The sequence below is a fragment of the Python bivittatus genome, unplaced genomic scaffold (assembly GCF_059951505.1).
Source record: "Python bivittatus isolate LINGU-HERP-01145 unplaced genomic scaffold, Pbiv_v1 ctg000020_np1212, whole genome shotgun sequence".
Taxonomy (NCBI): domain Eukaryota; kingdom Metazoa; phylum Chordata; class Lepidosauria; order Squamata; family Pythonidae; genus Python; species Python bivittatus.
This window is the reverse complement of record NW_028277030.1, coordinates 50,198,947-50,223,715: the sequence shown is the minus strand read 5'-3', so window position 1 is coordinate 50,223,715 and position 24,769 is coordinate 50,198,947. Positions and strand designations below refer to the sequence as shown.

Sequence of the window (24,769 nt, the reverse complement as noted above, 5' to 3'; positions counted from 1 at the left end):
CATATAAGATGACATTGTAATTCTTGCAATGTATTTTAATTCATATTTATTCTATTTTAATTCATATTTATTCTTTTTACTGTAAACCACCCAGAGTTGCTCTGCAGTGAGAGGGGCAGTGTCAAATTTGATAGATAGATAGATAGATAGATAGATAGATAGATAGATAGATAGATAGATAGATAGATAGTTATAAATTTTTTAAAAAAGAGGCCCTGTTCTCATCACTAAATGAAGAAGTTCTGGTTTACACATAAGCGGTTGTTACAGCTACTATTATTTCTACTACTGCCATGTTACTTCTTTAGATATTTCTCCATTCTAACTTCTTCTCTTCACTTCCTATTTCCCTGTATCTTACTAGATTGTACTACATTAGGACAGACAATGAGGCCTTCTGAATAATCACTTTATTGAGCCAGGCAGATGCTCTCTTTATGCAGAATGTATTGATTATCCTGCTGATACAGTATGCAACCAAATATTAGCACATTCTTCTCCTATGTCTTTCTTCACTGCACAAGGGCAATTGTTCCTCAGAAACCGAGCCCACTGCAAATATCATACAATTCCTCCAACCCTTAGCAGCAGTTTCTCCATGATTGTTTTTTTTCTGGTGGAGTGTTTTTTCACCAGCCTCTTCCTTTTTCAGGTTCACTATGCATCTGCTCTGTGATTTCTACCCTCCATGAACTCTAGACTGTGTGTAAACTTTCAAGGGATTCCATTTACAGTTCGTGAACTTGTTTGATCAAAATACCTGTTTATTGTCCAAGTTCCAAAGGGCTCATATTATAGTTAATGGACTCAATTAGTTGATCTTCTTTGCCTTCACCTTGTTCAGATGGCAGCTTTAAAACACTGGGATGCTTTCCAACATTCTTGTGTTTTATTTGCAATGCAACAGGACAAAGGAGGTTGGGAAACAGAAGGAAAGGGGAATAAAATTACTAGCAAGTCTTTTCTCTTTCTTCTTCTGTTGAGAGAGCAACGTGAATGAGTTTCTTTACCAGTTGCGGAATCTATGCATGTTCATCTGCCATGGGATAGGCACTCACAGACCGCTGGAAAGACAGTCATTGATTGGTTGGCTTGAAGGGTAGCAATAAACATAATTTATTGGTCACCTTGATTAGGAGATGCTTTAACATTTTCCACCCACTAGAGTGGACTGCATTTATTTTAAGGAGTTGGAGTCCCAATAAATCTGGAAAGCACTGGATTGGGACACACAGTTTTACTTTTGGGACAACTGGATTGCAAGGGTGTAAATGTAGTTTTGTAAATTACTAAATGTAATTTTAGTAATGCAGGAACCCACTCTTACATTACAGGGCTTTACATAGATCAAACATAGTCAGTCTAGTCCAGTGTTTACTATGCTGACTGGCACTGCTCTTCTAATCATTGGAATATGTATTATCACCTGGCCTGTTTTTAAAATAGTAATGCCTGAGATTGGCCAAAAGACCCCCAGCATGCTGAGCTATAGTTACTCACCAATAAGAAAGCTAAGTGATGCTGGCATGGAATTGATATATAAAGTCCTAGGCTGCCTGGAACCTACAGAGGCATATAAAGTATGTATTATTTCAAATTTGAGGTCACCTGACTCCACAGTGACTCAGGTGGCTTACAATTTCAAAATTAAAAAGAAAACAACATATATCAAAGAAGAAGAATACAGCTGACCAGAAAGTAGGATTAAAAAACAAAGGGGCTCAACCTCCATCTTAATCCAAAACCTGGGAGAACCACCAGCTTTTTAGCAATTTGTAAAAAATAAAAAACGTGGGAATAGTATGGATTTCTAGGATGCTGTCATTCTACAGGGTAGGAGCCATCACTGAGAAGGCACACTTCCTGGGTCCTGCAAGCTGTCACTACTTAATCAATGGGACCCAGAGCGTGCCTATTCTACTTGACCTCAACAGATGGGTGGAAACATATGGAGACAAGCAGTCCTGCCAGGCCATATGCCATGAAGGGCTTTATGGGTGATAACCAGTACCTTGAATTGCACCCAGAAGCCAACTGGCAGCCAATGAAGCTCACAAAGGAACAGAGACATGTGCGCATTCCACTACACCCCATCACTGCCATGCTGCTACATTCTGGACTAACTGTAGTTTCCAGGTGATCTTTAAAGGCAGCCCCATGTAGAGTGCTTTACAATAGTTCAATTGAGAGTCATTAGAGACTGTCTGAATGGCCTCTTAGTCCAGGAACAGATGCAACTGGTGTACCAGATGAACCTGTGCAAAGACCCTCTTGGCCACAGTTTCTCCCTGCTCTTCAAGCAGGAGGACCCCAGATTGTGTAGGAGTTTTGCATGGGGAAGTGCAAATGCAGCAGCAGCTTCACATTGTATAATACAAGTAGACATTTAGGGACAAGTACCTCTTCTTATCCCATCTATTCCCTATCTAACCATTTCTCTGATTTAATTTTTTTGTTGCCACCCAACAATTTTTTTCAAAGATTAAAATCCCAAGAAAATCCATCCATCAAATTTGCTTCCTTCTCTTTTTGGTTTGATTGATCTTAAACTGAAAGAAAGAAAGAAAGAAAGAAAGAAAGAAAGAAAGAAAGAAAGAAAGAAAGAAAGAAAGAAAGAAAGAAAGAAAGAAAGAAAGCAAGCAAGCAAGCAAGCAAGCAAGCAAGCGGCAGGTGGGCTGGCTTTTTATATAGCACATTACTAAATATGGTTATTTGAATAAATAAATGCAATAAAATGTACTTCATTTATTATACAGAAATATCTTGCTAGTTGACTGAAAAAACTGTCACTGTGCTAGGCAAATTCTCAGTTTCTTGTTGAAATATGGAATATATTTTGCCCATTTTTTTCCTGAGTGAGAAGATCCTGACAACAATAAAAGCAGCAGCAGCAGCAAGAACAACAATTTGGAGCATCTGTGAGTTCCATATAATATAAAGTAGCTGTGCCCATGTCAGCTCAGTATAAACCCATATGGATGAAGGCAGTAATCTTGTGTATTTTGTTTAGATTAATCAATGAAGTTATTACCATAAATATTCTTCCTGCCTCTTTGTTAGCAGAGCCTTGGAATGAAGTGTTCTACAAGCTTAATCACATTATTTGAAGGAAAACCTCAGGTTATAGAATCAAGAATACTAGCTTCCAAGTACCCTTTAATTTCATTAGTCCTAATTATGTTTGTCTGTTATTTTTTTGTTCCTCTGTTCCAAGCATTATTTTCAGTTCTAACCAGAGATGAATGAGTGACAATAGAATGACTGCAGGAAGAAAGTACAATTCCTCCATGGGGAGAAAAATAAAATAAAAAACGTTAGAAGAGAGATTGATCCACCAACAGGATGGAGGAAAGGGGACATAAAGAAAGAGGATGTAGAAGCTGCTTGAAATAGAGTGAAAAGAATTATGCTACAAAGTGCCACAGAAGCATGAGAAGTTATGAAAAAGGATGCTTGATGGAATGATGAAGTAAAAGAGATTCTGCATGAGGAAAGAAGGGCATATAAGAGAATGATTGCTGCAACAAATGAGAAAATATATTGCATAATATGTAAATAGAGAGAAAAATAATTGCAAAAAGATAGCCAAAGAAAGCAAGGAGTGGTTAAAAGAGGCTCAGAAAATGCAATTTCGGTGAAGATAAAACAAAAATGTTTTGAAAGTAGGTGAAGAGGGATAAATGAGCAGACTCCAGCAGAATAAATGAAATTAAAAATAAAAGTGATGAAATGATTTGGGATGAAACTGAAGTGAAGGAAGGAATGCTTGGAAGGAGTATTTTGAAGATTTTGTATGGGAATGACAGTGATATGTCAAAGAGTGCAATTGAAAGAAATGATTAAACGTTAATATCTAAGGAAAAAATGATAAAAAGGAAGACATAGATGTTGTGAAGGTGTTTTTAAAAATGGTCAGATATAGATGGTGTAACTGGAGAAATATTAAAATATGGATGTGGTTTGCTAATGGAATGACTTTGCAATATGTTGAATATGTGTGTGAAGACAGCATCCATGCTTGACAATTGGAAGAATGTCATTTCTGTTTCCCTATACAAAGGAAAAGACTGCAGAAGTACATCTATAAACTAAAGTGTTCCTGAGAAACTGTTTGGCAGAATGCTGATTGAAAAGGTACAAGAAGAAACAACGAGCAAAATTTGGGAAGTTCTTTACACCAGATAAGATTAGATTTTTGCTCTTTAGCAGGCCTTGAGAAACTCATGAATATGGGGAAAAAAGGATAGTATACATTTGTTGATTTAGAGAAACTATATGATAAAATTAATAGATCTGAATTACATATTAGTTTTCAATAATATGGAGTTGTTGGGTACTGAATGTGGTAAGAACATTATATGGTGGAAATAAAGCATCTGATCTCCCCTAACAGATTTGTGGGAAAATGTATAAGGTATGTTCATAGTGTTGGCTGGGAGCATGTAGGTACAAGTACTTTTCTATGTAGCCAACACTGTATAGTGTTGGGCTGAGAACCCAAACAATCTGCAATGAATGCTAGGCTGTAAATGATGCAACAAGAAGCATGGATCTGAAAAGCAATGTAACAAAGACTAAGGTAGCGTTTGACTGGGAAACTGAAGTGAAGAGTTGCAAGTCATACACAAATGGTGAAAAACTAGAGTGTATAAATTAATTTGTGTACCTTGGTAGACTATTTACTAAAGATGGGGAAATAGATGGAAAAATTTTTAGATGGGCCAGTGTCAGTAGAAAGGTAATGGGTAGCATGGATGTTTGTCAGAGAGCCAGTGTGGTAAAGTGGTTAAGGTACTGAACTGGCACTGAGGAGGCCCAGGTTCTAATTCACCCTCAACCATGGAGACACACTGAGTTACTTTGGGCCAGTTGTTGTGAGGAAAAGTGGGAAGAGACAGCAGTGGTACACAGCTTTGAGCTCTTGAACAAGAAGTGGGATATGAATCTAACAAACAAGCAAGCCAGCAAAAATGTCTGTGTATAAAGGCCTGCTTCTTCTCACTTAGCTATATGGAAGTGAGTGTTGGGTAAAAATAAGTTGAATGCACTGGGAATGGGGTACTTAAGAAGAGTGTGTGGCAAACAAGAAGAGATTGGGTAAAAAGTGAATTCGTCCTGAATGAATGTGGGTTGAATAAAAAGGTTGAGCAGCTACTACAAAAGAAGTACACTGAGATGTTCTTGTCAATAGGGAGAATGACTGAGGACCAAATCACAAAACATATCTATGAAGAAAGAGTGAATAGGCCAAAAGAAAGTAAAAGATAAGAAAGCCATAGTTGAATGGAGTTGATGAGATCCTCATAATGAGAGACATGAGAAATTTATAAAAGAAAATATAATATGTTTAATAATCGCTGCTCCAATCATGTTTGACTCTAAGCAGTTTACAGACCCCCAAAAGAGTATTGAGATTAAAATTAATACTCAACAATGTAACAATGAAATATTATCTGTCTCACTGGATGCTCTCAGTTTTGTGGAACTGTTCTAACTCATTACTAGTGAGGGTTCTTCAGGGTTCACTACTTGGTCCCTTCTTACTTTCTTTATACATCTTCTGCTGGGCTGTCTGACTTTGTTTCCCCAGTTCAATTATCACATGTACACTGACAGTGTTCAGGTTTGTCTATCCCAACTCTAGACAATATGGTCTATTCCTGACAGTCTATGAGTATTATGCATGCATGCATATATTGTATCCATGTAGCTTGCCAGCCTGATTCTTGCCCAATAGCAGTTGGTGCCAGTGATGGGATGAAAGTTTTCCCCCTCCCCCACCCCCACATAATATATGTACAAGATAATGTTTAATATGAAAGAATGACATGTACATGGACTTTTGTATATGAGAAAGAAGGGGATTTGAGTTATATCCGTATGAGTTCTTAAGGTTTTCAGAAAATTATCATCAAATCACAGTAACATTTGTCTGCTATCACACACTAATTTACACACACACATCCACAGCAACACAAGTGATGGGGATCCAACCCGCACATAACATTGGCTCATTCATCTCCGTAGAATGAACCATAACATTTGTGGATCTAACATTTCTTCTGATACCATAATTCAAACATGTGGATCTGTGGCATGGATCCCCAAGATTTTTACATGGAAACTATTTAAAATTGTTATCAAATCATAACATATCCATCTGCACAGAATAAGGCATATTTAGTTCTCTAAGTGTACTCAGCAACGTTCTGAGACTTATTCCATTATACATTGGAGAGAATATCATTCTTCTTTTAGCACAAAGTTTCCCCATCCCTTAAAAAAAAAAAAGAAAAACTTGCATCAGGTTGAACAAAATGTGAAAACCTTGTTTTGCAAAGCATGCAGTATGCTGTTCAGGATTATATTTGTAGAGCAATGCTGCCTTAGATGTACATACATATACATGATTATGCATATATACACACAAGGAGGGGGAGGAATGTACTGTGAGGTCACTTTGCAGTGAAATAGAGTTCTGCTGCATAGTAATAGCATACTAATTGCTGTTCGGCATCACTTTTATAAGAATTGTCACAGAGTGTGCAGGTAACAAATAAAATCAACAGGAAAAGTCAACATCCTTCTGGCAAATATGACAAAAAAGATGACAGGTATTTTGACATTATCATAGGATTGAGAGTCTCAACACTGTTTTCTTTAGATACATATTTTCATTGTATTATGTGTGATCTTTTCATTCAAAAAGCTGCTTCATTCACTGAGCTTGTACAAATCCAATTTTTTTAATTATCACAAGTAATTTCTGAAATACGCTCAGATTAAAAAGTGCTGATGAGGCATGAGACAGAGACAGAGAGAGAAGGTTTACAGAACAACGCTTGTTATTCTTCAGATGCTGGTCACTTAATTTCAATGCTGACACTGCTAGTAGATACAGCTCACAGCCCAGTTTCATGTTTAAGTCTTTCTAGCACGGATCAGAGTGCCTCCATGTCACAAACACAGGATAATGGTTCAAATTCCAGAGAAACGTAGTGAGAAATAGGTTGCCACCAGAGAAAGCTGACATTTCTAATAAAAATATTTACATTTCAAGTTGGTTTGCATTAAAATAATTAAAGAATGAAAAAAAACCCCTTCCAATACACATGACCAGCATTTAAATTCTTTCTTGAAGACAATTACTTATTAGTACTGCAGTGATTCAGAACATAGGTTTTTAGGATTTTATGTGTGTCCTTTTATTAGATAAACAGTAATGATCCAAAAATGCATGTTCAAGAAGTTGCACCTAACAGTCCATCAATGTGCACCTGAAAAACAGTGAAGACTATTATGATACCTTACAGACTAGCCAAGTTATTATGGCATAAAGCATTCATGGAATAAACCCATTTCATCAGATGTGTGAAGTATTTTTCAGGGATAGGAACACATCCATGGTTACCAGGGGGATTATAAATAGTAAGATCACAGTATACCACTGTGTGTGTTTGTGTGTGTGTGTGCTCATATATATGCTCATCTAATTTATAAGAAATTATTCATATTATATTCATATACTTTAAGAGCCATTACACATTTGTAAAAGCACTGTAAGAGGCAGCAAAAAAAAGCTTTCCTAGATTGAAGGCCTCTTCCTTCTGTTGTTACACTCTCGCTTTTTTTCAGTCTGTGGATTGACTGTGACCAATAGGGACAAAAGGGGAATGTATTTAGTCTTACTATCAGGCCAACTTTGGGCTTAGTAGGCATTGGCCCAGAATGCCAAAGCTTAGGGGGTACCAATGCCCCCCCTTTCGGAACCATTCTAAAAATGTAAATATTTACATCGGAGGGAGATGGTACCATCAGTCAACATAGACTGGGGCACCATATACCTTGAGCTGGGGCTGCTTACCCTCCATGGGGTACCTAGGCAGGGATGTGTTGTCAGGTGTGGAATGGAAGCCAGAAATCTGACAAAGAGTTCCAAACCGTAGCAGTAGAGAGGAGGAGAGAGGTTGATGATTAGGGAAGTACAATAATCCCTTCTGCTCAAATCCAGATGAACGATATAGAAAATAGGTATAGGCCTACTGACTCTCCCCTTCCTACCTGATTTCTGGTGCGGCACAACAAAGGTAAGGGAATTCTGCACAAAAATATAAAATATAAAATCAAGCCTATACTTTTACTATTAGTATTAACCTATTTTCTTACTGTCATTCATAATTGTAATATTATGTTTGATCTGTAAGCAGCTCAGGTCCCTTGACTTTATTAATGTTTTAACTTGTTCTGGCTGGTACAGATATCCTTCCTTCCTTCCTTCCTTCCTTCCTTCCTTCCTTCCTTCCTTCCTTCCTTCCTTCCTTCCTTCCTTCCTTCCTTCCTTCCTTCCTTCCCTTTATTGTGTTTCTTTCTTCTCTGAACTTGTCAGCACAAATTAAATCATATTATAACTGATCAATTTCCTCTTTTCATTGACCTACATCATTTCTTGACTTTTACTCACTCAGCCTCGTTACACCAATCTTTTGCCTCAGCCTCATTAATATCTTCATATCTTTGCAAATAATTTTCTCCCATCTGCTACAGTTGTATGACTCATCATTGAAATCATAATGATGGATGGATGGATGGATGGATGGATGGAAGGAAGGAAGGAAGGAAGGAAGGAAGGAAGGAAGGAAGGAAGGAAGGAAGGAAGGGGAAACCCAAACCAAAGTTCAGCAAATTATCTGCTCTCCTGTGAAATTGCAGGAAGAACAAATTGAATGCAAAGGTTTTGCTGAATTAAAATGCAGAAAGAATAATTTTGAACTGAAAATTCTTTGCAGATGCCTAAGAGTACAATTTTAAGACACTGTATACTCAAATCTGCTCAGAAGGAAGATTTCAGTGTCTCCACTGGCATAGATTCACAAGTAGATGCATATATGGTTTCTGTCCTAATTCCACTCAAATGTTGTTAGCCTTAATTCATTACACTTTTCCTTTAAATAATTTGGGCTGGAGTTTCTGTTAAATCTGAACATATTTGAAATCTCTTGTCTATAATCCCTTCTAGTACAGAGTGGAATAAACATGCTTTTTGATTGTAAATTCCATTTTAACACACATGTAAGCCATCCTTTAAGAAGATCTTCGTGCATGTGTATTTAACAAAAATGAAGCATGTTAGCCAGAGTGCTTGAAAGTAACATCTTTACAGATAAACTCTGTTTTCTAAGCTGCAGTGTTTCCAAATTGATGCATAATATAATTCCATTCATTTCTCCTCAAAAGTCCAAAATGCAGTAAGGCAGATCTTGCCCGATCTGAGGATCAAGCCTTTCTGTAGGGAATTAGGGGTCCACCAGTACCCCAAATCTGCCAGTTCCCACACTCATGGACTGTTCATAAAATGTCTTCTTTATGGTTTTCAACCTCTACCTCTGGAAGGACCCTCTTTCCCCATCCAAGCAGCATCCCTCTGTCCTGGTTCGCGTCTTCCATTGGAAGGACTGCAGCATTGCTATGCAAAGTTCAATGTAAACTGTGGTCTAGTCAAAATAGCAGTAACTGGTGAGTCTGACTGGGTTCACCCTTTGTGCTACATCCAAAGGTGGTTTGATTGGCTCTGTCTAGCACATTCTATGAACCCAGGCACCTGTGGCTTATTCAATAAATATTAAATAAACTGTGGTTGAGTATAATCTGCAAACCTGGTCAATATCTTCTTGGCTCTATGCTAAACTAATTTAACTTCTGTGGCCAGTTTTCATAGCTGTAGTGAATTGGTCATATCTAATCCTTCCTACAGTTAAATTTATTGGACTTTGCTCATCATAATCTTGGCTTCACTGTTTACATTTCTCTCTGTGTGTGTGTGTGTGTGTATAGATATTTATATAAAACCACAAGTGTATATACATTATGACTTTTAGAAGCGCACTCTCGGTTACAGAATACTAGTTGTGGACAGCTAATGGTGAAATAAAGAGGACAAATTATTGTGTCATCACAATAAAAGCAGGATCTAAAATAAAAGGATTTATATGGGCAGAATGGGTAGGAATACCTCTTTTAAGATGATGTCTGCCATCTGGTGGCATTGTATGATGATGCATATGTGTTGCAGCAAAAGAGGTCTTCCCTTTCAAGTGAAGGAATGCCTACTAGCCATGATGTTAATATTATCTTAAAAACAAACTTCTGGTATTGGGTGGTATAGAACTAACTAAATAAAACATTTCCCTCTTTTAAATTAAAGAACCAATTGTGATCAATAATGTAATAAAAGGCATCTAATTTATAAATTAAAGAATTTTATGACAAGTATGAAAATCCAGATTCTGATGGGCCAGAAATCTACTACCTCTAGTTAATGGGACTGATGGCAGTTGGAGTCCAACATCATTTGGAGCACCTCCATCTTGCTATTGGCTTAGTCCTCTTTTTTGCTAATAATACAAATGATTTATTATTATTTGGAATTTTTTTTTATTCATTTAGAATAAGTCCTTACAAAATAGCCAGGAAAAATGTGTATTCATGCCATTGATTGATGTTTATTATCCTAAGCCTTCTCAACTTATATGGGCCTTTATGATTCACCAAGACATACCACTTATTACCAATTATCACTTTTTTAGGTTATTTTGAGCTGACTCATTTTTATTAAATGCACTTTAACTGATGGTGAAGACTATTAAGTCATGCTTCTTTTTTTTAATTCACAGGTAAGCAGTCATTTGGGGCAAAATGCACATTTAAAATGTTGAGACCATGTTATTGGCACACTCACAGAATGATTGCTATTGTGGTCATGGCTGGTCATTAAAATAGATAGATAGATAGATAGATAGATAGATAGATAGATAGATAGATAGATAGATAGATACACACACACACACACACACACACATACACCAGGTGAATTTGCCCAAAGGCTCAGAAAGATCTCAACCATCCTAGTAAGACCTTTGTGGAACCCAGAAATATTCCTGCAAATAAACCTGATGCTACAAGGCGGTGCTTTATTTTACAATATGTCAGGTTTCTATTTAAGTTTTTAATTAAAAAAAAATTAAAATGTCAGTGGGGACAAGGAGCCTCCCAAGCAACAAAGGAGGTATCTGAGGGAGCATTAATGCCCACGAGCATAACATCGCCTACCTCTACTTCAAAGGATCAAAGAAAACTAATTACAATACCAAACAGGCAGTAACAATGACCTTTCCGCTATTGTCTGCCAGAGCATCACAACTGAGCTTTCCTTCTATCACATACAGCAATGAGGGGAGGAGGACTACAATTCCCAGTATGCCTCTCAAAAGTTGCACGAACACAAAAGGAGGAGGGAGCTGGGAACGATGAAGAGCCGCGCCGGAGACACTGGAGAGGGTGTGCGCATGCGACAGGAACCCTTGGAGAGAATGTTCACGCAGGAGCCGCTATTCTCAAAAAGGGTTACGCCGGCCTTGGCACATCCCCACCGCGTTAGGAGCAGGCCCTGCGCGTTTTGCGCACCGTTGTTGTGAATGGGGGAAGGCGGGGTGCGCCTACTCTGCGTATGTGTGTGCGCGTGTGGCGGTAGTGGTGGCGGCAGCGGCGAGAGGAGGATGATGTCAGCCTGCGAATGTCAACAATGTAGCGATTGAAGCGAGTAGGCGGCGTTCCTTTGGGAAGAGCGCGAGCCACGGGGAGAGTCACTGTAACCAACAGACCGGGGGCCGCAGGAGCAGCAACGAGCCGCCGCCTGCGCAGACAGCCCCCGAGCGCTCCCGCGGCAGAGCAGTTTCTGCCTGGCTCCCCTTCCCCCTCTCTCCCCTCACCCTTCTTGCTGCAGCCTCCGCCTCCTCCTCTAGTTTCCCTCTTCCACCTCCCCGCCCCCTCCCTTTTATATGCATATGTGTTACTTTCCCCCCTCCCTTTCCCCCTTTTCTCTGCAAGACTTTGCTTCGGGAAGCAGCTGGGTTTGTTTTTGGTCGCTACTGCTCCTGCTGGTTTGTTTAAAAGCAGTCGGCTTGTGACCTTTCGATGCACATTTTCGCCAGACCACCTCAGCAACAAGAGCCCTCAAGAAGGTTTGGGTCGGATTCGCCACCTCGCCCCTTTCAAACACTTGCGGAAAACACGCGGAGCCCTCGAAAGTTACGGTGCTAGAGGTGAGCCACCTCCCCTCCCTCTCGCCCCTATTTCCCGGTTTCCTCCCCCCGAAGGCTGGAGGTGAAGTTTGATGTCCTGCGTTGCTGGTTTAGCTTTTCTGACGGGAATCCCCTGGTTTGGTTTGTCGGGAGATATGCCTGGGTCGCGAGCAAGAGAGGAGCAAGCCTGCGTTGCGGGACACGGCTTGGAAATGCTCCGACGCTTGGCTGGTGCGGCGCGTTCTCCGGCCCCGCTGCGGACGGCGCGACCGGCACCGATTTAGTTTTACTAGCGAACCTGCGGAAGGGTGGCTTTTATAGGGGATTGGGGAGGAGCAAAGCGGAGGGGTGGGTGGGTGTGTGGGTGTGTGGAGTGGGAGGGGTAGAGCGGCTTACAGCGGGTCAGTTTTAATTGTATTAAAGCTTCTGTCCCACCGCGCTGAAGTAAAAGTGATGAGCGACTAGTGGAAGCCGAGGGATGGCTGTTTTGAAGGCGCTGCAGAAGGAGGAGCTCAGAATAGTAAGTCTGGCATCAGAAGGGATGGGGGGTCAGAGAGACCGCTCCCTCCCCCCCAGCAGCTGTCAGTTTGCAAGCCCTTTTATCCAGCCGGGAGGGAGGAAGGGGAAGCTAGCTCCCATGCAAGCAGATGTCCCCTTCGTTTTACAACCCTACTCACCCGTGCCTTGTTGGTGCCTTCTAGTTTTGGTGCCTTCTAGAGGACTTCAGCGATAGCGGCGTGGTGGTTCTCGAAAGGGGTGGGAAAAGCTCACCCTGCCTTAAGACAAGTTGTAATAAAGGAAGAGGCTGGTCGCTAAGGGGAGCAAGGGGACTGCTTAGGTTCCTTTTCGCGTTGACTAGCATAACGGGGTGGGGGGAAGGAAGGATGGGTGAGAGTGTGTGTTTGTTCAGTCAGGGTGGCTAAATGCTTCCTGCCAGATAACCCATTAACGCTATCCTGCACGGGCAAGGCACATAAAGCTGGCCTCATTATTCTATCCCAGTTCTCCTGTTCGGTTTTCCTATTCACATTCTGAGGTGCATTGTGATGTCAGTCTGGTCAATGCGGAGCTCCCCCCCCCCCCCCCATGTGCAGGCGAGGTTAGGATTCACCTCCCTGTGCAATTAAAGACAGCTTGTTTTTGGAGCTTGCTGTATTTATTATTCTCTGGATTGCCTTCGAGTGAAATCTTTCCCTTGGCAAGTACAGTTGTAGGGAAAAACAACTTGGGTGGGTGTGTGCAAGGGTGCCTACTTGAGACATCACCACTGATTGCTAAGTTTTTGATGTATTGATTAGTTATACAGACTGAGCTGCAAAGTGATTTAATTAGTAGAAGCATCTTTGTGAAGAGAATTGGTGGATGCTTCTTGTCTTACGATGGGCAGTCTTTCGTTTTTAACTGTGGCTTCTCTATCACCTTAATCTGTTGAGTTGCACGGCAAAGGGTAATTACTCCCCACTGCAATATCCTCCTTGCCTCATGGGATGCTTGAAGAAGATAATGCCTAATGAAAGACTCTGCATTTCCCCCACTGGCTCAGGTATAAGGTGAGAGATGTTAACTGCAGTGATTTTCCCAGATTATTAAAAATGTAACATATAAACCACACAGCTAAGTGCAAAGGCTGTCATAAAGTAAGCTAGGTGTGAAATCATTCTTCTTTTGTAGAACAGGTTATTTTCATAATATAGTGGCTGTCTTTTTTAAAACACCTCATTTAAAAAGAGATCATCAGGCTTTCAATGACCGAAGTCCAGGCAAATCTGGAATAAACTTTTAAACTGTAGTAACAGTTGCGGTTTAGAAACACCATTTTAGAAAATTGTATTTAAAAATAATCGTGAACTGCAATGTTTGCAAGCTAACATAGCATTTAAAGACAGGTTAAAGTCCATACGCTGGACAGCACATGGAAATCTTATGCATATTTACTCAGAGGAAAGACTCATAGAGTTCAGTAAATTTAATGCCCCCAGTTTAGGTAATCTTTTTGGACTAGTAGATACCTGGGTTGGCTTTACTAGTAGGTTGTACTAGAAGGCTAGTAAAGCTAGAAGCTAAAATGGAAGCACTAATAATGAAGATTAGCTTCAGTCTTTGGGACATAGAATGTGAAGGCAAGAATCATTGGAAGAGACCCTGATGCGTGGAAAAAACAAAGGCAGGGGACATAAAAGGGGACAAGAGAGGACAAGGTGGCTGGATATTAGGACTGATGACACAAGTATTCAAAAAACACAATTACTGACAAACAGTCTTGGTGAAATGATATACATTGGGTCCCAAGGAAGTGGAAGTAACTGAACAACAAGAAAGATATATTAGGAATTTTGTGGAAACTCTTACAAAATTGCTGCCATGGAAAGGCTTGCATAGACAGTCACAGAACACGAATTTACCAAAAAACAAATTAGGCTAGCTTTTCCTTATTCCCTCTGTGCTCCAGTGATGCTCTCTACCACTGCCAACTTTTTCTTTGGGGATTTGCTTGCTAACAAAACCTGAGGCTGCAGTCGCCCAGCATTTGAATCTTGTTCAAATGTCTGTAGATCTGTGTGAGGTGCAGAGGCATTCTTATAACTAGATGTGATGCCAGAAGCGGAGATTTCATTTTGCATCATGCCAGCTTGCTCTTTATTTTTATTGTAAGGTTTTGAAAGATGGAAAAGCTTGGTGGGTACTAAATGAGATGTCTATGAATGCACTGTTGAATAAATCAGGCAGTGTTGGTGTGGTGAATCGGGTGTCATATACATTTCTCTAATAAATAAATTGATTCCTACAGCCACCACATTACCTACTTTTGCCTTATTATGTAATGTTTTTTAATGTCTCCTGAATGCACAATCCTTGTGTATTTGCCTGAGGCTGAATCTGTTTAGCACAATAGGACTTACTTCTGAGTAAATATTATACTGGACTATAAAGATCCTAAGCTCCAAATCTGTATTTTTCTTTGTTGCTCTATGAAAAAATATAGAACTTAATATAGACTTATAGAATATACTTAATATAGAATATACTTAATACTTATATAGAATATACTTAATAAAAGACAGATATATTTCCAATGTAATACAGTGCTGAAGAAACTGAGATACTGATTAGCTGGATTTTTTTTTCATCTGCTCCTAGGTAAGCCATAGGACCTTTCAGAGTAATGCTAGACCTTGATTAGCATTATATCCATGAGTTAGCTGAACATAATGCATATGTCCTCTCCCTTTCTTTAGTTAATGACAACAATTGTCCTCTCCCCTTGGTTAACAAGAGTAATTGGGACTGGTAACTCCCTCACTAAGCAACACATTTGTAAAGTGTGATGTCAGATGACTGGCAGTTCCTTCAGTTCCAGTTGCAGTTATTAGGCAAATCCCAAATGGTTGTTAGGCCCGATGTCATGTGACTGCCATTTGTGACCTCCTGCTGCCTTCTGCATTGTCTTTGCTTGTAGGAAGCCGGCAGTGAAGGTTGCAAATGGCAATCACACAACTGCAGGATGCTGTGAAGGCCGCAACTTCTCGTTCAGCACCATCATAATTATCTCCTTGTTCAGCACTCTCTAACTTTGAATGGTCGGTGAACAAATGGCCGTTAACTGAGGACTACCTGTACACTCAAGGGATAGTTGTTCAATTTTAAAGCAGAAGGGTTTTTTTGTTATATATTTAAAAATCAGAATAATGCCATTTAATTGAAATTGAAATTTTTTAAACAAGCCAGAACTATCCTTGCTTAATTTCAAAACCTTAATTTAAGTCTGGGATAAAAATTTGCAGTTCTGAAGTGGCATGCAGTGTTTTGATATAGCACTTTGCAGGTGTCCATATCCCCCTGTTAATTTTGCCACTTTGTTTCCCTCTGCTTAGTTATTGACATTTCTGAAAGGCCCAGTTCCTGAAAGCCCCCCCCCCCACCTCCAACATCATAGAATCATTTGCGCTAGAGTGTCTGCTGGTCAGGGATCTATAACTCAGAGTACTGTGTAGTCATAAGGGCTTACAAGAACAAGACCTTTTACGAAATCAGCTGTCCCCAAAATTTAGCAGCCATAAAACCCTTTGAAGGCATGACTGCTGAGAGCAGCTGCAAATTTTGTAAGTCAGGATCAGGCAGAGAGTTAGGAGTAAGTAAGGAGAGACTTTATCATTCTCTGCCTAGTATTCTCAACTTTGTGTGCAAACATGTATGAATGAATCAGTATTCGCCCATGGTCCTAACAAAGCACTGGCTGTGACCCTTAAGATCAAAAGATCTACCCAGCCTGAATTTAAACATAAATTGTAGTTTAAACTTTGAAATAAATATTTTGAATTCCTTTTGTCTTATCTTGAATCCCTTGTTAAATCCACTGTTTTAACACTTTTCTTGATTAGTTTTAAAATGGAAGATTTAATGTTCACCATTTGAAACTCATTCATGTATCTTTTTGATATGGGAATATAATTGATGCATATGAGAATTGATATTATAGCATTTTGAATAGTTATATTCACCTGCATTCCTCCATGTATGGATTTTAAGAGAACTGGTCTTTATTATAAAAATGCTAGGATACTTTTGCCTATAGCAGTGGAATACAGTATGGCAATACACTTAGTTTTTTTTTTTTTTTTTAAAGAGTGCTGACATTCCTAAAAGGCATTACAACTGCCTCACATTTAAAAAACCTCCTCTTAGTATAACCAGAAATCAGATATTGCATTGGAAATTTTGGACACTTAATATCAATACTGTTATAAAGAAGGGTGTTTTTTTTAAAAAAAAAAAACGAACCTGTTGCATTATAAGCGTGGGAATAAGAATTTGGATTGATTGTTTGTATCCTGAGTTTTGAGGATAACTTGTTTTGTGACATGCTTCTTTTTCTCAAGCTGCACAAATAGTGCCTTCAGCAATGATGTGGAGATGTTGGGTGTTTTCAGTTTAGTTAAGAGTTCCATTGATAAGCTGCAGTGTAGAAATGCAAACAGCATTTGTGATAAAAATCTAGCCCTAATTAACACTTGGAAAGTGTGTATTTATAGGCAGGAGAGACAGGTTGAGGAGTGGAAGAATGACTCCCATGCTGCTGCTTGTCACTAGATAAATGTGTGGGAAATTTACAGTGCAATCCAGTGCACGCTTACTCACTTCCAGAAAAGTGTTATAAAATCACAGTAATCTAAAATAGGAAAGTATGTGAACTAAGCTTTTTCTTAGGGTGGAGAGTAATGAGTGCAAATAGAATAGTTGTTGCTTTTTCATTTCAAGTGAACAGCAGCTGTTTCTGTAAGAGTTTTCAACTGTTTCAATGTTAAATTTGTAATATCTTGAAATAATGCATATGAACTCAGAAATAAATATAACTAGATATTATACTTCAGATATTGGCTAAAAATCCTACCATGTCCAAAGTTGGGGGAGTGCCTTTCTTAAATATTGCTGCCTATCCAGTATCTCATGGCAAAAATAGATTTTTTAACTGTGAGGATTAATTAAAAAAAAGTTACTGATATGGCTGTGGGTGTGTGCATGAACCTTAGTACTTCTGTGTGCCTAAAATATATATTTGATATTCCTGCTTCAGCTGCACTGGTATTTCTCACATTTAGGCTGCTCAATTAGGCAGCAGAGTTTAGAGCTGAACTTTCCAATTTTGGAACTGTAAGCCCAAATTCTTTGATATTCAAAGTTGATTTGTGATTAGCTCTGTCCACCACCCGTATAGCCACCTCCTCTTTCTCATAACTTAGTTGGCTGCAGGATCCAAAGAAAATTGGCTTTCCAGACTTCAGAGTCATGAGGATTCTGAAGCCTTAGGAACTTGATGCCTGAAAATTTTGGTACCAAGGATCAAGAACCTGATCAGTGCTTTCTCAACCTGCTATTTTTTCCAGCTAGCTCTGGGGAAACTGAAGGCCATGGGAGAAACCAGTGGACACTTCAAGAGCATAGCTAACAGCAGTCTCTCTCACTGTTAATATGAGCAGCAGTGGTCACTCTTTCTCATTATTTATTTGTTTGTTTGTTTGTGAGTTTGTATAATTAACTAAATTAAATCCCAATAGACACTGGGTGGTATATAATAGCAAGTATAAGAATATTCTAAGAGAGAAAAAAAACTAAAACCATATTAAAGAAGAAAAAGCCCCCCTCCACCCCACCCCCCACCCCAGATGTACATTACAAAACAGCTCAGGCTGAAAGCACAGTGGAAGAGTTGTTTTAACTAGCTTATGGAATGCTAGGAGAGAGAGACCTCCTGGTGTTATATTTGTTATTAAATTGTCCCTGTATATTTGATCCTCGCTTGTCCTTACACCTCAATAGAAATAAATATAAATAATTTAATATTAATATAATAAATTATATAAACATAATATGTAATATATAATATGTTATATATATATATATATAATTAATAACAGGCAGATACGAACACCTGCAAAGCGCTACATCACAGCACTGCATGCCACTTGGGAACTGCAGAGTTTTATCCCAGACTTAAATTATGGTTTTGAAATTTAGCAAGGATAGTTCTGGCTTGTTTAAAAAGTCTCAATTTCAATTAAATGGCATTATTCTGATTTTTAAATATACAACAAAGAAACCTTCTGCTTTAAAATTGAACAATTATCCTCTGAGTGTACAGGTAGTTCTCAGTTAATGACCATTCGTTCATATTATTAATAATATATTATTAATATTATTAAAACATATTGTAATATAATAATATAATATAATATAAATAATATTTTATATTTATACATAAACACATATAATATAATTTTTTTTAAAAAGAGCTAGTTTGGGCCAGTTTGGTCTAGTGGTTAAGGCACCAGGCTAGAAAGGAGGAGTCTGTGAATTCTAGTCCCACCTTAGGCATGAAAGCCATCTGGGTGACTTTGGGCCAATCACTCTCTCTCAGCCCAACTCACCTCACAGGGTTGTTGTTGTGAGGAAAATGGGAGAAGGAAGGAGGAATAGGTAAGTTGGCCACCTTATTTATGAAAATAATAAAGACGGGATTAAAAAAAATCTAAAAAATATGCAGAGCAGCATCATATGGCTTCATAAAAATAATGTAGATCACTGATTAGATATAGTATTAGATATTCAGATGCATCACATTATTTATTTTCACAAACTTACAAACATTTGGTTCTGTAATAGGAAACTTGCTAAGCATTCTAGATTAATATGAATCAAAACGTGAGTGGGAAGGGGTGAGTATTAGACCATGTGTTCAGATGCTATGTTTGAAGTAGTTGTTATAACTAAACACAACTGCTTTCTATAGATTATGGACAATATGGACATACAATTATAACTTGGCAAATGTCTGTATAGAAAATGGATTTGTCACTCTGGTTTAATTTCATTTGGGGGTTTGTGTGTTAATATTTCCTAATGCACATCTGTTAAAAGTTAATAATAAAGGATGGGAAAGATTAAGCCTCCAAGATAAGGCCAGATAATATCTCATATAAATCAAACAAATATTTTTTTCCTTTTTCAATTGAAGTGTTATTAGATCGTAAACTTACATATAACTTTTTAAACTGTCTTCTAGTATATTTTCCTGGGGGATGTTTCTGATTAATTGCACCCAGGAGTACCCCATGGGCAACACAGTAGCCTTAAAACAAGCCTCAGACACCTATTTCCCAGCGGTGTAGAATCAGTAGTCCTAAGTGGGTGTGTTTGCTGAAAATCCCATCTCATGTCTGAATGTGGAATCTCTGCAAGGGCTAACTGTTCAGTAGAGTAACTATAATATCCTATCCAATATTGATAGTATTAAAGTCACCTAAAAAGGGTCAGAAAATGGATGAATTATGCATTTTGAGACCTCTAATAAAAATGTTCCAAGGAAAAATAAAATTTGCTGGGATATGAGTTAAATATGAGATTGGGTGTTTTTAGACATAAGTGATTCATTGCAAATAAGTGATTTATTTAGCATGCAAAACTTAGTTTTCCCCAATTCTTCTATTAGACATATGCAGAATTTGCAGGATGCACACACACACACACACACACACACACAGAGACACTCGCTCGCTCACTCACTCACTCACTCACTCACTCTTATGCATACATATACAGGACATCCCAAAAGTTTTAAAGCTTCAAATTATACTTTCAGGATGCCCCGTAAATGTAAATACAGGGATTAAGAATTAGTGGAGGTAAGCCCACTCTTTATTCCTTCACTTTCAGAAACTCACTGGTTTGATTTAAAAGCAGTTGGCTTATTTAAAAGGTTTAAGTGGTGACTGAGACGTGTCTTTCCCTTTTTTAAAAAATAACATTAAAGCCTTCATCTACTTATAGCTGTTGCCTGGCTGCCTAAATGAACTGTCTTCTTTTCTTAGAAATATGGAACATTTGAAAAACACAGGAGAAAGACATTTCTTAAAACTTACAATGTAAGTCAGATTTGTCTCTTACTCACACCATAATTTTTTGTTTGACAGACAGATGCTAGCCCAAATTTATTCTGCTCAAAATCCTCATAGGAGCAAAATGCTCTCATTTGTTCCCACCAGGATTCCAGGCAGACTTTATTTTAATCCCAAGCACCACATCAGTTTGTCTGGCATTATTGAAAGATTTTTAAAATTAGTTTTGCTATCTCATACTAAGTAATGTTTGAAGATAATGTCTCAACATGTAATAATATCCCTTAGTGTGTTTGGGTGCAACATTGTGAATCTGCTGGTATGTCTTCTGATCAACCAAGTCAGATATAATGGAACCAGGGAGATTTTGCAGTGGCTCCCTTACTGTGGTTAACATCATCCTCTCTTGTTCCGTGTGCTTTTTTATAGTTTTTATAGTTTTAATAATGACTGTTTTATATGTATTTATTGGTTTTCTTTTTAACTGATGTTGTACGCCTCACAGGGTCACTTCCTTGTGAGATGGGTGGCTATACAAATATGATTGAAGGAAAGAAGGAAGGAAAGGAAAGGAGACAGAAGGAAAAGAAAGGAAGGAAGAAAGAAAAAATCTTGGGGTAACCTGTAATAGTAAATAGTACAATGAGTTTCTCTAGGAAACTGATTATGGGTGTTTCAGTAGCTAAAGCTAATATGCTAGCAATATTGATATTTTTCCTATTAGTTTATATCAGACACAGTAACAGATTATTCTGGATTATTTAAATTTCCCATCTTCCCATTCTAAAATCTGAATAAAGTTTGCCACATCTGAGGTAATGGTGTCTACTCAGCATTTGCAAAACTCGGCCGCTGTTTCTTGTATACTGAGCATCCTCCTCCTCCCATGGCAGCTGCATGAACTAAATATCCATATTGAAGCTTGCTTCAGAAAAAATGGAAAATTCATGAGCTTAGCCAGCTGAGTTGCAGCATGCTCATTCTGCTTTCTAGTTAGAGTGAAGCATCTTTGTGGTGTGTTGAAAAGCATCATACTTAGCCTGCCACTGCTGGAGCAGAAATTACCATTTTCAAGCAAGCAAGCAAGCAGAGGAATGCATATACATTTTGTTGTGATCAATAATGAGCTTAAATTGAAGCTAAGTAAGAACACTTACCAGCTTTACAAAGAGAATGAATGGTGCACATTCATCAAAGGAAAAATAATTTAAAAAATAAAGCCTAAATCTGTGCTTTATATGAGTTGAATATAATGTTGGCAATTTTCTGTGAAAGGTTTTAAAATAGATAATTTTCCTCTCCCTGTTTGGAGATTTAGGTAGCCTGCTTTTCACAGTGTTGTTGCTGTTCTTCTACATTCTGTAAATGCTTTCCAAGTTACAATACAATCCTACCCTTATTTTCTCTAAAATAAACCCCGCTTTATTAAATATGCATTTAGGATTGCAGTATTTGTCTTTCTAAAAAGAAAAAAAAACCCAAACTGGTTATGTAATTGTTAATTACATAAGTGTAAATGAAACTAAGGCCTCTCCTATCCATATCTAGACTGAAATCATTAGAGAATTTCCATTGGTATTCATGAACCAATGAAATTCATGTATTGGAGATATCAACCCTTTGTGCTTAAACTTGTATGTTACATTCTGGTTTTGATATTTTATCATACATTTTAATTAAGAGTGTAGAAATGGACAGTTCAAGCTATTTATTCCAAGGGACATTTAAGCAATTGTAGAAATCAGCAGGTGTACATTCTTTTGTATGTATTCTGTTTTATGGCCTGTCTTACCTTGTAGGCTCAGATGGCTTAAAGCCATTTTATCATTATCTGATTATGCTTCTGTAGGGTCCACAGTGTAAGGTGTCTCATGATTATTTGTTCTACTTCAGTCCTGCCCTTCTGTGAGGAGCTCAGAGTAGTTGAATGCCAATCTGTTGGGGGGAAAACTAATCTGCAGCTGTGAGGGTTGGGTCTGACCTTAACTCATACTTAGAGTAGAGCTACTAAGATCTAGTAATTTATTATAAAATTGCCCTATTGGTTTCCATAACTCTGTTCAAAGAATGATTAAGCCAGGAACCAATCCTATATTTTAAATTTAGGCAGAGAAAGATAACTGCTTGTCCAAGATCATCCAATGGGTTTTGTTAGTGAGGATTACATTTACATTTCCTCGACCATATTGAACACCCTATCCACCAGAACAAACATTTCCAGACAAAACAATTAAATAGGAAAAAATTTCCAGTGGTCTTCTCTGATTCAGGAGTTGATATTAGATGTTTATGTACTTACATGTGTAAGTTACATATTTTTCCTAGAGGCAGGTTATTTGCAACACTGAAATTGCTGAATTTAACAGATGTAGTAATTCACTGTTATATTATTAGTCTTATAAACAGTGCATTTTTAGTTTAAAAAAAGATTATGAACATGTTTTTCTGAAAGATCTTCCTCTCTACTCCATCTTTTTTATATCCATTATGCTACACCCATTCTCCTATGGATGGTAGGATGCCCTTTTCAGTCCCTGTAGTTCTTTCATAAATTTATGTCTTTTCAAATAATACAAGAGTGGCCCTATCTGTTGTGGTATATATTGAAACTGTAAGTGTTCTAAAGTGAAGTTCTTATGATGAGATCTTAGAGAGCTATAGTCTGCAATATTCCTGTCGTCACTTGCCTTTTTGGCAAATCTGAAATCTAGAATTGGAAGCCTTTGAATGACGTAATAATCTTCAAGTACAGATTGTATTTTCTGTATTAGTGAGTCAATGTGACTTCCCTTCCATTTTTCATTAGATATGGGTCTTCAGGTCACAAGACTTTATTATAAAGAGAGATTGTATCTCAGCATCAATCTTTCTAGAAATTAACCTTAAACCTCTGCTTATAAAATAATTTCCCAGCTGAAGTGTTAAATACTTTGAGTGTTCTAATTCAAAGTAAGCTTCCCACTCATTAAAAAGAAAAAGTGCATATTGCTTTCCTGTCCTTATGCAGGACAGATTTTCACTTTTAAAAAAGAGAAGTAACTCAAACCCTTAGTTTGAGCTGTTTGATATGTTTAAACAAATGGATTCTGAAGACCAAATGCAGCTTCTAATTATAGCTAATATTCAGAGGTGATTTCTTTGAATTGGACATGTGAATAAGGAAATGGGAAACTCTGTGATACTGGTTTTTTGCATGTTAGTGTATATGTGCCCACACTTCCTGAGTAGAAACTTGTATGTGCATGTGTGTGCGTGTGAGCATACATGCACACACACTTTTGTTTGTGAGGCTTCTAAAAATGTCAGCAGTTTCCTACAGGCAGCTCTTGCTGACTCACATGTCTACTGCAGCACAGCCTACCTTAATTTAAGTCATCTGCAGTAGGAGAGTATCCACTTGAAGATTGTGAGAGAAATGCTTTGCTGCTGAAAGAAGTTCTTTATGCTGTTGCGGCTTCCTTCCTCATTGAATAATGCTGTACATCTTTTAGCCTTGTTTTGTTCTTTATTTTTCCCTTTTCGGGTTGCTGTTGGGCTGCATGTTTGGAGCAAAAATCTGTGCTTCTGCTGAAATGTCATTTGTAGTCAAATTTCATAAAATGGAGGTTTACATTTGTCTATATAGGGGGCATTCTGTGACAGCTCTCCCAAATTTGACCAGGAATACACAATTGGCAGAGAGCTAAAGTGAATATTACCTCTTAGAGTGGACCTCTTTCAAACATATTTATCTTATTTACACTTCAAAATTGCAGATGTGTTGGGGGCACACTTTCTTACAATTTTATTATGCTAAACTAACTAATAAAGTGTAAAGGCAGGCAACAGTTTTGGATTTAAACACGCACATACATGATACACATTCAGTGTGAAACAGTATATAGTAGTGGAACAGAATTGATGGATTTGCAAAAATTTAATTTACAAGCTTATACCTACAAGATAATTATAGATTGTCGCTGCTCTTTTCCCTCTTGCCCCATCTCCCCCCTTTGTTCTTAGATGTATTCTTCATTTGTTACAATAGTGGGTCCTGATATTTATTCTAAATGCAGAATTGTACTTCTGAATGCAGTTTTATTCCTAACGTTTGTCTATTCACGTACTTGAAACAGGATTTGAAAATTGCTGGGGGGGGGGCAGGTTAGCCACTGATTCCACAATGGTGAGCCTTTAGATTTGTGAGTGTGTGAGAAAACACTTTTGAAGACAGGATACAAAATGTTGAAATAAATAAAATAATAGTAAAGTAAATGTGGCCTGCAGGAAACAGATGTGCTGCAAGATTCTTCTGCTTCTAGC

General features: G+C 38.1%; 1 protein-coding gene across 2 annotated transcripts in view; it reads left to right on the top strand.

Annotated features, from left to right (window-relative positions):
* The first annotated feature begins 11,432 nt into the window (after positions 1 to 11,432).
* The window catches only part of BACH2 (BACH transcriptional regulator 2), a 187,318-nt gene continuing 173,981 nt past the window's right edge, over positions 11,433 to 24,769 (top strand). Inside the window, exon 1 of one of the 2 annotated variants that reach the window (XM_088138550.1) lies at positions 11,433 to 12,098. The gene's annotated coding sequence lies outside the window, so the exon portion shown is untranslated. Of the gene's footprint in view, positions 12,099 to 12,472; positions 12,598 to 24,769 lie in introns of those variants that run through there. The other variant, XM_088138554.1, reaches the window with a different exon arrangement.